This window comes from Eschrichtius robustus, chromosome 9 (assembly GCF_028021215.1).
Source record: "Eschrichtius robustus isolate mEscRob2 chromosome 9, mEscRob2.pri, whole genome shotgun sequence".
Taxonomy (NCBI): domain Eukaryota; kingdom Metazoa; phylum Chordata; class Mammalia; order Artiodactyla; family Eschrichtiidae; genus Eschrichtius; species Eschrichtius robustus.
Window position 1 is genome coordinate 15,722,456 of NC_090832.1, and position 14,543 is coordinate 15,736,998.

Consider the following 14,543-nt stretch of genomic DNA (forward strand, 5'->3'; position numbering starts at 1 on the left):
TATAGCTAATATGTGTCTCTCTAAACTCTGATATCAAGATACATGGCCTCATAAAAATGTTTATGCCACATTTTCTAGTTGTGAGAAGTTCTACAAATATTGGAATCGCAATTGTTTATATGAACAGTGGGGAAGAATATTAGTATTGGCAACCGGCCACCAAAATGGCCTGAACTGCTTTCCAGGTACAATATGGGTTAAACAGGCTCTGTTTGCCAGAGGACTTCCCACACATAGCTTTATATCTAATGAGGAAAAATACACTCCAAAATATTTTTCAAATGAGCTTGTGGAAAACAACCCTGGCTTAAATTGAAGATTGCCTGCATGTAACATATGCTGTGTATACACATGGTTTTACTGACGGAACCCTTATTAGGTCCCAGTCTTTCCCTACCAGAATCTTAGTCTTGAATGCTCAAATATTCTTGAAAATTTTTGAAGTTTTGAAATTTTTCTTTGGAAAGTTCCTTTTGCTAAGAGAGAGGTCTTCCCAGATCCCAGTGGTGGTGCGTGCTGAGTCAGCTGGCGCCTCTACACCTTCTGGGGTTTTATCTAGCATTGCCTCCTGGACGGACAAGGGAGAGGAGGGCACAGAGCAGAGAATTAATGCACCGAGCCGGGTGTTCCACAGCTGGGGGATGTGGTTCACAACCCTTCACCCCATCACCTTGACCCCAAGAAGGAAGAAGGCCATTCCCCTGGGAAGCGTTCTTCCAAAGGCTCTCGCGCAGTTCAATTTCACAACTTTAAGCCTGCAGACCAAGGAGACTTTTTTTTCTTAAGTAAATATTTTAACAAATAACTTTTCCATATAGGAAAATTTTGCCAAAATTAGTAATCTGCATTTTGTTTAGAAATAGACTTTGCAAATGCATTTAAATGTGAATTTAGGATGGAACACACACCTTGGCAGGTGAAACTTGGCTACAACGTGTTTCAAATGATTATTTCGCCAATACTTATATTGTTGAAAGAGAGGGTCCCCAAACCTCCAGTTAAAATGATGAAGTATGGAGTTTTAAAAACTGGCTCTGAATATGGGGTGATTAAATAAAGCTAAAAGACCCATCATTACAACTTATATCTACCTATAATTCTAAATGGTAATTCTTTATTTGTCATTAACTATTTTCTGTAAATTGACTTGTACTGTACTTCCCTGTTATTTTTATCATTAATTTAAAAAACAGTTCCTTAAGACTAAACTGTATTTGCAGATTTTATATAAAAAACTATATATATAAACATATAAATGTAGACAGAGCAGAATAATGATGCATCCTTTCATCTGCCTTCCACAGTGATCAACTGATGGCCAATCCTGTTTCATAACTTTCCCCACTCAATCTCATTCCACTCACAGATCACTTTTTAGCCAATTTTATTTAAGTACAATTTGTATACAATAAAATCCACCATTTTAGCTGTGCATTTCTGTGAATTTTGACAAGGCATACAATTTTGTAATCTCCTTTACTATCAAGTTATCAAGATATAGAATTTTCCCATCACACCAAAGAGTTCCCATGTTCCCTTTCATAGTCAATTCCCTATCCTTAGCCCCATCCCCTGGTAATGCTGTTCTCTATCCCTGTAGTTTTGCCTTTGTGAGAATGTAATATAAATATAATCATACAATATGTAGTCTGTATATGAACTGGCTTCTTTTACTTAGTATAGTGCCTTTGAGATTCATGTATGTTGCCAAAAATACCTGTATTTCGTTGCTTTCTATTGCTGAGCGGTGTTCCATTGAGTAAATGTAGCATAGTTTGTTTATCCATTCATCAGCTGCTGAATATTTGTTGTCTTTTGTTTTTTCCACTTTTTTGGCAATTGTTAACAAATATATCTACTCTAAACATCCACATACAGGTTTTTGTATGGATTTATATCTTCATTTCACTTGAGAAAATATCTGAGAGATTGATGAGTTGTATGGTAGTTTATATTAAACTTAATAAGAAATTACTAATGTGTTTTCTAAAATGGCTGAACCATTTTGCATTTTCACCAGCAGTGTACGATGCCCTGTATTCACACCAGCATTCAAATAACTGGGATCTAATTGTGATTTTAATAAGAATTTCCCTAATAAAAATGATGATGTTGATCATCTTTCATTTGCTTATTTGCCAACTGTATCTCATTTTTAGTGAAGTATCTGTTCAAATCTTTTATTAATTTTTAATGATGTTTTGTTATTATTGCGTTTTTAGAGTTCTTTATATATCTTGTTTATTTTCTTCTGTGTCTTTCAAATAAAGAGATTTTTTAATTAAAAAAATAATAATAAAATAAAAATAGAAGACCCATCATGAACAAAACGGTCCCTTCAGTTTAAAAGTGCCACCACATTTTTATCGCTAAACGATCTCTTCTCTGACTCTTCCTCAGGCTTATTTTTTATAATAACATCCTCCTCACCAGACTGTCCCAGCGGAAAACCTGGCCAGGAGGGGAGGGGAGAAATAGTTACCTGGACTGAAGAGGCAAAGAAGAAAAATGAAAATCTGCCCAAGAAAAAAATTTAGGCCTAGAAAATAATAGTTATGAAGACAATTAGAATATTTCCTATCTTGGAGGTACTCCAAGAAAATAAAACATGAGTGTATATACAGCCATGTTTTAAGATTGCCCAGGGCTTAAAAGGCAGTTTTGTGAGAAATACTGGATAGTAAGATTTCTTGTAGTTTCAAAGTTTACTCTGCAATATTCTTCACATTCAGAACTACGAACAAAGAAACTTGGGCTAATCATGCTACATGAAGGCATTTACCTGGGAACCCTCTGTACTTAAAACCAACATGCAGGCTATTGATTTCATCTGAATATATGTGAACCTTCTTAATTTTGAATCAAAAGAGTTTGTGAATAGTTAGTTACATATCAGGCACCAGGCTAAAGATCATATGCATAAGACCTAGTCCTGCATTTGAACTGCTTTAGTCCATTAGAGCAGGAATTAACAACACTCAAGAAGGATTTTTAAGACCACAAAGCAGTGTCAAGAGGCACCACATAATTAAAATTGCTAAATGAATTGTTCTGAAGCTAACTTATATACGAGGAAGCAGACAGAATCAGGCTGGAGTCATTTATGAAGGGGGAGGAATCTGAACTGAGTTTAAGAGGACAGATAAGGTCTCGATAATAGTATTACTGCGACTACCCTCCAGCTCCATTTGAGAGCCTGCCAGGCTCTCACCACAGCTGGCATCGTACATGCACTCTCTGGACCCACAGCTAGACTGTAGTGAGTTTATCGTCATGATTTTTATAGCTGAAGATGGCAAAAAACGTGCCTGAGGCCTCCCAGGAAGGAGATGAGCAGCCCAGGTCCAACTGACCCCAGAACCCACGGTGTTTCCTTCATGACAACTCCAAGGAGCAGAGACAGTTCTGGGGGGCAAAAAATAGACTTTTCTAGAACAGTTGACTTCAAGATGAAAAGCAAAAATAGGTCAGAGCTTATGGAGCAAGCAACAACGTATCCCTGTGAATTTTAGACTAGACACCTGACATGATTAACCCAGCCCTGTGGGTGGACCAGGCTGGTGGACGGCATGAACTGGAGGCTCACGAATTTGGAAAAACCAGAGAGAAAGAGAATCTGGTTCTTCTGCCCCGATGTGGTACCATGGAGGTACGTGGCATGGCTGAGCTGCAGGCGGTATCCCACATTCCAGGGCAGCAAAGAAGGTGGTGCGCTTGGACGTGGAGTTGTACTTGGGTATTTATAACTCGTCCGGTTTCTTAAAACTACTGGTTGTGAGACTTTGGGCAATTACTTAAATTTCTGAGAATTTCAGTCTCCTAACCTTGAAGCCCAATTCATGACGATAACTGCACGAAGCTAAAAGGATGAAATAAGAAAAAGTATATAGTGTGTAGCGTGTGGCAAACATTCAGATGTTCACTTTTCCCTTCTATCAAGTCTGTGGAAATGGAAAAGAAGGGCTGAGACAGATGGGGAGGTAAATTTAGGGAGATCTAGTGACAAATTAGATATCAGGGGTGGAGGCGGGGTGGGGGGAGGAAGGGAGAGAGATGTCAAATGTGCACTTGAAATGATAAGCCTGCACAAAAGTATCTTCATTTTCCTCAAATAGGAGTTAAAAGGTAGTTTTAGGAATAAGTGGCCTTAGAGGTGACTGGGAGATCCCCAACTGAAAACACTCAGAAAAGAGTTAGAAATGAGACGGAGGGCTTAGAAACAAAAGGGAGACCAGAAAAAAAAGGATTTGGTGATCGTTTGCCTAAGAGCCTGGTTGCTATAATATTCCATTTATGAGGACTTGTGAAATTGCTAAACTCTGTTTTTCTTTGAATGACTATGTTTTAGAAATCAAAGGAATATATATGAAGTTACAACATTTTAAGAAATCCAATCCCACATTTTTTAAGACAAAGAATATTAAAAGAAAATACTCTACTTAATACAGGACTTAAGATCAATTGCAACTCCGAGTCTTTCAATTTAAAACACAATGATTGCTTTAATACCTGACTTAACTCTAGAAAGTCTTTATCACAAATGTAATCTGCCTCCAGAACAGGCTTTCCTTATGGCATAGTAAAGTCATGATGGTGTAAGGCAATAAAACACAGATTTTAAAATTATGCATACCTTGGAAAATGCAGCTGAAACAGCAATAGTTGGGATCTGAAATGAGACAGGAAGCAAGGGGCCAAGACAGAGGCGGAGGGGATGTCAGCTTTATTCAGTCAACATGAATACAGGCCTTGCTTACCTAAAGCCATGGTGGATAATTCTGTTGTACGGACTTCCTAAGCTTGGTGAATCTGGTCCAGTGCTTCTACAAGTTTCTCAAATATTACAACTAACTGCCTGTTCCAGACACTAGATTCATTATCTACAGCTGCCAAAAGCAGATCTGGCACCACTGGACTCATCTGGTTCGTCTGACATTTAAGTGACGGCCTTTCCGTGCCTATTAGATGGTCCCTTTGCAAGCCACCGGGCAGGTCTATCCAAGGTTCATCATCAGCGGCAGATGTTAAAAACATGAGACCTTCAAAAATCCTCTGTGAGCCCGTACTTCATGGGAATTGGATATTCTATCTGGTTTCCAAAACACAACAATTATCTTGCACCTAGCTACATAACAAGTGAATAACTTATTAACCTCTGTGTATCTAAAGTACAGCTTTGAAACATACAAAGGAAAAATTGATAGAAAAATTAACAATCCACTCAACACAATTAAGTTCCAAAACAGCTCCCTCAGAAAATGACAGGTCAAATAGAGAAAAGTTAAGTAAGCACATTGATGATTTGAATAACATTTAAATGATTTTGATTTAATTGATAACTTTGTACCCAACAGAAAATAAGCATTATTTTCAGAGACGTGGGACATTCACAAGTGAATAATTTATATGGGAAGTACATCTCTTTGGATCACATTTCTAGGTCCTTTGGTACTCTAAATTTCTGTTACCACTTTTTTTTTTTTATCACATACTGCTTCACAGAAAGGTTACTTGTTAGACGTGTTTTACCTTCTCTGACCTACTTTACAACCTTTCCAAGGACAGAAGCCTTGTCTTCTTGCCTTTGCATCCCTCACAATACTTAGTGCTTTACACAAAGTAGACATTCATTTATAAAATGATCATCCTGAAACAGATCACTTTTAATGATGTATCAATAACAACCTATGCTAAATAATTTTATGCTACCTCTCTTCCAATAAGGAGTCCCTCAGAATCTGTCAAATGTTATTAAGTTGGAGGTAGTTTAATAGCAAAAGGTTTAAGGAAACTTTCTTCCACGGTAGAATTTCAGAACACTGAATGTCATCCTTTGCTGATCCCTGATCCCTTTGCCAGTGGCTTAGCCGAATGCTTCAAGATGCTTCACAAGCTGTATGCATGGAACATACAGGTCAGTCTGAGGGGAGAGCAAAACGGGAGGGACTCCCTCAGCATCAAACTCAGAGCTGGTTCCATTACTGGTTATCCAGATGGAGCTCTTGGAGTCACTGTATAGAGTTTTATCCTCCAAATGTCCTCTTTGACTCCTCCTACCGTGACACGTCACAATTATGGCTTCAATTCATCTATATTTCTTCCCATAACCCATTTCTGTGTTTGTGCTGGTCACTTCCTCTTTCCATACTAAATCGGTATTTACCAAGCCATCTTCCACAGAACAACACAGTAATAGGTCAAAAAACTAGCAGGTGGGGAAGAGGGCTTTGGGGAGGGAGGAGGAATTCCATTTCAATAAGTCTGGGAATCTTGCCTGTAACACCTCCTTGTTGAAGACATACCGTTCAGGGCAGCATAGTAAAGGCTCTGCAGAAAAGTAATCATTAACCTTGCTTAAATCCCAAACTTATTTGACCATGAAGCCCTCCTCCCCGTCCTTGTTTTTGACAGAAACCTATTACCATAATTCCACAAAATTGAGAACATACTGTCCTTAGAATCCTCTTATGCTCAATGCCAGGAACGGGAACTAGTTCCTTATTCCAAAGGTCATCCCTTCATGAGAAAACAAGTACCTTTTTTTTTTTTTTTTAACTTATGTCCTTTTTCTCTCAAAATGGTTGGGGACTTCCCCTCATACCTTTCCCAGATATAATGAAGGATCTACAATGAAGAAGTCTTCCTCCTTCACCCCTCCTCCCCACCAAAGGGTGTCTAGTCTCTATACCAGCTTAAGGTATGCAAACTTCCAGAAGATATTAAAAAATTTTTTTTCAATTTTAATTGTGGTAAAATACATATAAAATTTATCATCTTAACCATTTTTAAGCGTACAGTTCCGTAGTGTTAAGTACCTTCACACTGTTATGCAACCCATCTCCAGAACTCTTTAAAAGGGGATATTTTTTAATAGAGGAGAGGTGCCCATACTCAGAAAGCCAAATCTGTACGTCTTTCTGAACGCGTAATTTTGTGCTATATTTTATTTTATTTTTTTAAATTATTAATTTATTTATTTATTTATTTTTGGCTGTGTTGGGTCTTCGTTTCTGTGCGAGGGCTTTCTCTAGTTGTGGCAAGCGGGGGCCGCTCTTCATCGCGGTGCGCGGGCCTCTCACTATCGCGGCCTCTCTTGTTGCGGAGCACAGGCTCCAGACGCGCAGGCTCAGTAGTTGTGGCTCACGGGCCTAGTTGCTCCGCGGCATGTGGGATCTTCCCAGACCAGGGCTCGAACCCGTGTCCCCTGCATTGGCAGGCAGATTCTCAACCACTGCACCACCAGGGAAGCCCTGTGCTATATTTTTGTAACCACTATATTTAGTTATTATAACACTTTTAATTTTTGATTATCCTTTAAAAATTATTTTCATGACACCTCCATGTTAAGAGATAATCAAGGGATTCTGCAATGGAAGAAACCTGATGGAAAGCATCTCAATGACTTTTTAAAGATCCCACTGCATTAAGTCCCTGTCCTCTAGCTCAGTGCCAAGAACTGCACCAGATGGGTATATTATTAGCAATGTCTAGAGCAACATAATTAGTTATTTATTCACAATGTCAATCATTTATGCTGTAGCCACCGATAATTCTTCTATTAGCTGCCTTCCAATAAATCTATCAGCCTTAAGTAAAACACTTCCTGGAACACAGTGGCAAGGTCACTTACAGGATATGAAAAGGGTTGTGCAGTGTTGAGTCCTCACTGAGCATCCTTCACTGCGTTGTTTGTAAGTCTTAAGGGTAATAAGCCACAGTATTGCAACCCCACAAAGCCTTCAGCTTCAAGACTTTTGAGGTACCACAGAGCATGTGGGCCTCCTGCAATTGCTCATGAAAGGGCCGTGAGAGTCCTCAGCTAGGGATGGAAGACGCTAGAGTCATGTTTATTCCCTCCAGAGAAGAGCATGACCACATGGTAGGGTTCAGAAAATGCTACCAAGAACTGTAAAGGATGCCCCGAGCACTCCAGTGCCTGGTGTGTACCTTGGAACATTTAATTGGCATCTCTCAGATACTCGGGCAGCTCTAGGCTGTGTGCTCCTAAACTCCACCCCTGATACACTTTCTTCAAAGAACCGGGGCAGGCGAAACCCTGGACAAAAAGGCACCAAGAATAAAATGTATGGGCAAGTTTATTCAGGAAAAAAATATGTTTATATGAGTATGGGTACACACATATTTTTTGGTGGTATTTCAAAGATGTAGTCTTTTAATAAATTATTTTATTAATGTATAGTTGATTTACAATGTTGTGTTATTTTCTGCTGTACAGCAAAGTGATTCAGTTATTTATATATATATACATGCTTTTTCACATTCTTTTCCATTATGGTTTACCTCAGGATATTGAATATAGTTCCCTGTGCTCAACAGCAGGACCTTGTTGTTTATCCATTCTATATGTAATAGTTTTCATCAAAGATGTAGTCTTGAAGCTGAATAACACACACATCATACCAAGAGAAAATAATGCATTCTAATTCCTTTGGGGTCAAAAACTGTGAAAAATAGGCCTATACTCCTCTGATTTTTCAAAAATTTCTATAAATCAGGACCACCTAACCAAATACTACTAATTCAGGTCAGTTGATTCCTTCTGTTTACACCTCCATACTATGTCTTCAATAGCTGGAGAGAGCAGCGCTTCTCTCTAGAATTCTCTTGTTTTCCTAGCTTAATTTGATCAACTGGTACCCAATGGCATCTATTGCCCTGCTACCCTGGAGAGAACAGTTCTTATCTATAGTTTGTGGGTAACAAACTGGTAGATTATTATTTTATACTGATGTACCATATACATTTTTGTGTACCTGCCCAGATATTTGCTAGTCTGAGAACTAGAAGTTTTGCAGTTCACTTACATACCCCAAACAATTTCAGAACATTTCAGAAGTATAACATGACTTTTTTGGCGGGGGGCAGGGGGTAATCAATTTAATTATATGTATTTACATTTAAAATAAACAATTGTTTTAGAAATACAGGGGTACTTTTTCCTTTTGGAGGGCTAGGAAGAGGGAGTGTGGGGTGGCCTGGACCAGCCTGAGACCAGCATGGGGTGAGGGGAGTCTAGGGGGGCACCAAGGTGGAGAAGGCCATCAGAATACCTTTTCTGTTGTTGTTTTAAGAAGTTCTAGAAGGGAATTCCCTGGCAGTCCAGTGGTTAGGACTCCGAGCTTCCACTGCAGGGGGCATGGGTTTGATCCTGGTCGGGGCGCTAAGATCCAGTAAGCCACACGGCACGGCCGAAAATAAAAAAGTTCTAGAAAAGTAAAAAACGCTCCTTCTAACCCAACTATTTTTGTGAAAGGGTAAACTGAGTCTCGAGATGGAGGCTGAGCACTGCAGGGTCACCCACCCCTCCAGGCACTGGAGATGTGGCCCTTCCAGTATCCGATCTCCACCGTTGTTACCTCAAACCAGAGGCCTGGAGCCCTAGTTCTCGGGAGGGGGAAACATGACTTTTCTAAAGAAGGAAATTAGCTCATTCATTCTTTCAGCAAACATTTGAGCTTCCATTATGTCTGGCTTTTTCTAGGGTATATAGCAACAAGCAAAACATGCAAAGACCTGGCTCTGAGGGAGTTTATGTTTGAGTGGGTACCAATTCTGAAAAAGAAGTTCATCAGACATTCAACACACTTACTTTAAATGAACAAGTGACTTTTAGAAGATATTCTTATCTGGTCACTGCAATTGAAGACTGACAAAGCTATTTTCTCCAACACTAGGTCAAGGCTTCAGAAACAAACAAAACCGGATCGGTCATGGTAATTGAAAATGTCATGTACTCAGTACCACAGATCAGCAACCACGGAAGATCCAAGAGCTAAAGTCTACATGCCCACAGCAGCGAGGAGCGGGGGTCGCCACTGTTCTCATGGGACACACACTCTTCAGGCAAAAATGCTTGTCCAAAATGGGACCAAAGAATCCTGAGCTAGTCCCGCTTCCCCTTCCCTTATTTTGCATATCATATTACAAAGCAAACAGAATATCAGTGGGTCTCTCAGGGGAGAAAATATTTATTTTATTCTAAGAAAACATCATGAATGACAACAGCTATCTAACCTAACAAGATGTCATTTCTTTCTTTGGAGACAAACCATGTATCTCTCTGATGAGCAGAAAAGTCTATGAACTCATTTCCAGAGAAGGGAATCATTTCTGAAAAAGAAATGATTATTCCACTTCAAAAAAAGAAAAAAAAAAAGCGTTCAAATGACTGAATCTGTCACATATGTAGAGTGTGCCTGACTGCGATCCAGGTAGGGGCACACGATGATTTTCTTGGGCTCTGAGGCACTTTGGCCCCTTCCTCCGTAAAAAAGAATATTAAAAATTATATTTTATGACTGCAGTGGTATAAAGAAAAATATAATCCAGGCTGGGTTCGTTACTATGTATTCACTATTATTCTATTTATTTTTGGGGAAAGAATTAAAATGAAAACATTTTCGTGGGCCACTAAAAGTATCATGGCCCCAGGCACTGTGTGTAATGGGTAAGTCAGCTCTGGACCTCAGACTCTTGATTTTTAAGCTACTCAGCATTCTAGTCATACATTAGACAAAAGAACTTCTAGGACTTTCTTGCCAGTAATGAAGATCTACAGTAAGAAAACCACTATTTTACCAGTTAACAAAATACCGATGAACTCTGAACTCCAACACAAGCAAAGACATCTTTACTCCATTAAAATACCATTTGTCTTTGTAATAACTTTGAGTACCTCAACAAGAATGCAGTGTATCAAATATTCATAATTCCAATAAAGCATGATTATTTTGCAAAAGGCAGACTCTAACCCCTTGTTGCACTTATGCTTTAATGTTATTTTTATTTTACTGTTTGGTTAAAAAAAAAAGACCTGGTGTAGAATTGAAAGTATAAATGAGTAAAAGGATAATGCTGTGCTTACCAGGACCGAGTTTCTTCATATATTCCTTTCATTCTAGTAAGCATTTGATATGGAATTGAGTAATAATGTCAGTTTAACATTTCAAGTCTTGCCAAATAGCTTGTGATGTGGTCAGAGTATGATAAATTAAAGGACTTAGGAAAGGAGAAACAGAATAAAATAATTGCCTAGACCTTAAAAAAAGGGTATATCTCCCTCCTTCCTTTCCCTCTTATTGTTCATTGTGGTTTTTCAAGTACTACCACCACAAAATTGCATTGAGATTTTAAATCTTAAAGAAAAAAGAGGAACTTAAAAAGAACAGGAAGAACTTTTCTCGCCAATGAAAAGCATTTAAAATATTACCCAAGGGACTGACTCATTAACAGTAGAGGGCCAACAGGAAGAAATGATTCCAATTTGGGTCACACTATGGTTTACTCTTCCTGACTCCATTTTTATTCCTCATGTATGTACTTTGAAATATGAATTTTCTTTTGTATTTCACCCTTTGGTTATAATATTTGTTATTCTGTCTTACAAAATAGTTAAAAAACAAGAAAAATTTTGCTCATAGAGGGTACTTACACAAAAATACCTAACAAACCTAAATTACGAATTTATTAATCTTTTAGCATGTTTCATACTCAAGTGGTAAAAAAATGAAAACAGCTCACTTTTATGGTTGAGGCCTTTCCGGTGTCTTCACCCACCAACTGCTAACATCCGTCTCCACCTGTAGCAGAAACACAAAATATAAATTGCTTTTTACTTTTCCAGAATGATTTCAGTGGAACATGGATGAGACATCTGGGCCAATTTTAAGGGGCAAAAGGAAGACTGGATGCAAAAAGACCATAATTTTCCTAGGAAAAAGTCATTATAGACCTATGCGACTGGTCTATAGTGGACCTAGGAAAAAGTCACCTATGCTACTGGTCTATAATAGACCTATAGCAATAATCATAACAATTTAATTTAAAAAACAACTTATAGGGTGTGGTGTTAGAAAGTTACTGTCCAATCTTGATTTTCCCTTTCCCTTGAAATACTCAGAAAATCTAAAAAAGACTTGAACTTTCAATAGCGCTAAAAATTAAGTTCAGTGACTTGCCAGGAGCCAAGAAGAATTTCCTCTACCAGGAAGAGAGATGAAACTCCAAGGAGCGGAAGGAGAATGGATGATTTCACTCAGTCTCAACCCTCTTATCATCATCTCTGAAACGCAAGTCTTCCACAGGATGTGAACTGCCTTCTAAGGCCATGGCCGCTCTATCCCTGAGCTCCTCTCTATGGGTGTAGCCAATAATTCCTCTCAGTTTCCATCTTTGCAAAGTACTTGGGGTGGGAAGGTAGAAGTTAATGGGGGTGATGCTTAGATGTGGTAAAATTTGGGGTTGCTTTTTTTCTGGTCACTATTTTTGAAAAGAAAGAACCACAGACATTATATAGGAAAAACAAATGTGCCTAGAAATGTATCAGATAGGTATCTTCATGAACAAAAGTTACTTGAAAATATTTCCAGTTGACTGAAGGATGAATCCAAATAAAAAGAGTGAAAAAGTAGTCACGTAGTAGCACGGCTGGTAAGCGTTAAAAGCAGTAAATAGGGAATAAAGTAGGTTAGTTATTCTAAAAACAGTCCAAATAGAGTGCAAACTTCCAAATTTTTGGAAAAAATGTCTAATAAAAACATTACTATAATAGTTAAGCTCATCTAAGTCTGAAATCCTGGATCATGTTATGAAAAACGGGGAAATGAGTGGGGATAGATGGTAAAAGCAAGTTAATTTCATTTTGGGTGGGGAGTAAGAAATGCAGTTTTACTTGTGACATTAGTAACTGTTTGGTTTTTTTTTTAAACTGGAGAGAACAAAGCAATAAACTGCATATTTAAACTTAAGTTCAAAAACAGCAATAAAGGTAATATAGGAAAGGCAGAAAAAAAAGCAGGAATTTTTGATTTCGATATTTAAAAAACAGTCACTGGTTCATTATAGAATGAAATGTCTCATAGACAGATTTCAGGCAAATCTAGTCTTAAAATCCAACATGAAACTCGAATTACTAGAAGAACATATCACAGATATGGAAGAGATGATAAACTTGAGAATGCCATATAAAAAGATCCTTGTGAATAAATTTGAACATCTCAATGGAAACAGTTTTCTAAGGTGGTATTTAATTATTAAAACTGAACCAGAAATATAAAAGCTGAAAGGCTAAGAAATATGGTTCACTTCAAGGATTAGACAATTCCCAAACTGTATAAAAAGCTTTCAGGATATAAAACAAATGAGACTCTTCAGTTTGTTTGGTGAAGCTTATCAGATAACCTAACCTGATAAGACACAGAGAAGGAAAAAAGTAAGAGGTGTATTTGACTTAGATAAACAAGATGGAATAACATCAAATAAAGTGCTCAGAACTCTTGATTTCTAGTAAATTAAAATAATGACACAACAATATAAACTGGGCTTATTCTATAAATATTATATAAATAAATCTCTTACGCTGTATCAATAGGTCAGATTAACACGTATTCATATTTCCAAAGATGACAAAATAGCATGTGATAAACTCAGCACTTATACCTGATAAACTCTCAGTAATCTAGAAATAGAAAGATCACCTACTATGATTTTTAAAAAGATCTAAAACCAACAGACAACATTTTTGCTAAAAAGTCAGGAATAAAATAAAAAGATGTTCACAAAGTATTAGTGAAAGGAAATGAACAGACCAAATACCACCATCAGCAGGTGCAAGGCTGAATACCTAAAACTCAAGAGAAATATCTAAAAATAACCCTGTTGGAAATAGTAAGGGTGGTATCAGATGATTTGAAATACGTAAAAAGCAATGCTTTTTGTCCAGTGGTAGCAAAGGCCAGTCACAAACGAAAAAAAAGACAGTCTGAAAACAGGTCATATTCAGAAAAATTATGCTTAAAGAACCTATATAGAAAACGTTTAAGGAAATCTTTAGGACAATGGTTTCCTCACGAGAAATGTTGAGAAGTATAAATGTACTTTTTTAGAAAAGGAAAAAAAAAAGCATCATCTAGCCAGGAAACTCAATATGAGGTAAACTAATGAATTTATATTTTTGGTCTGTAGAAGGTGAAGTACCATTATAGGAATATGAGAACAGTAAGAGGCTTTTATAATCAGAGAGGCTTATTTATCGGTGAATACTTAAGGACCTCAGAGGCTGTTCTATAAATTCACGATAGAATTTTTAGAAAAAAACACATTAAGAATATTTGATTATCCGGCCTTAAGTGCAAAATGCACTAATAGATTATACTCACAGCATTAAATACAAATAGAATTTGATATAAAAATACCCCTAAACACTTCATTACACTTTTGAAGGTTGGGGAAATGTTATAAATAGCCATCAATGTTATATTTCTGGAAAGAAAATGTTAATTACACTTCACTGAACCATGATAAAACAGGTCACATTTTATTGCTTTTGGCCAAAGAACAATGTGAAACTTATAGTCAGGAGTACATGCAAGGTGGTGTTTAAAATAAGTTCTATAGGCAAACCACAACTAATGTGAGTTTGAGAATAAAAATAAATAAAATGTCAGGGTTGGTTTTATAAAAAGGAGACACAAGCCCAATATGTCACCATGTCTTTTTAGCTACAGTGTCTAAAATAAGCTTAC

At 37.5% G+C, this 14,543-nt stretch overlaps 1 protein-coding gene across 1 annotated transcript in view; it reads right to left on the reverse strand.

The window, feature by feature from the left end:
* Positions 1 to 11,550, reverse strand: part of PLEKHG1 (pleckstrin homology and RhoGEF domain containing G1) — a 169,654-nt gene extending 158,104 nt beyond the window's left edge. Inside the window, exon 1 of the mRNA XM_068550883.1 lies at positions 11,542 to 11,550. The gene's annotated coding sequence lies outside the window, so the exon portion shown is untranslated. The remainder of the gene's footprint in view (positions 1 to 11,541) is intronic.
* Positions 11,551 to 14,543: the final 2,993 nt, after the last annotated feature.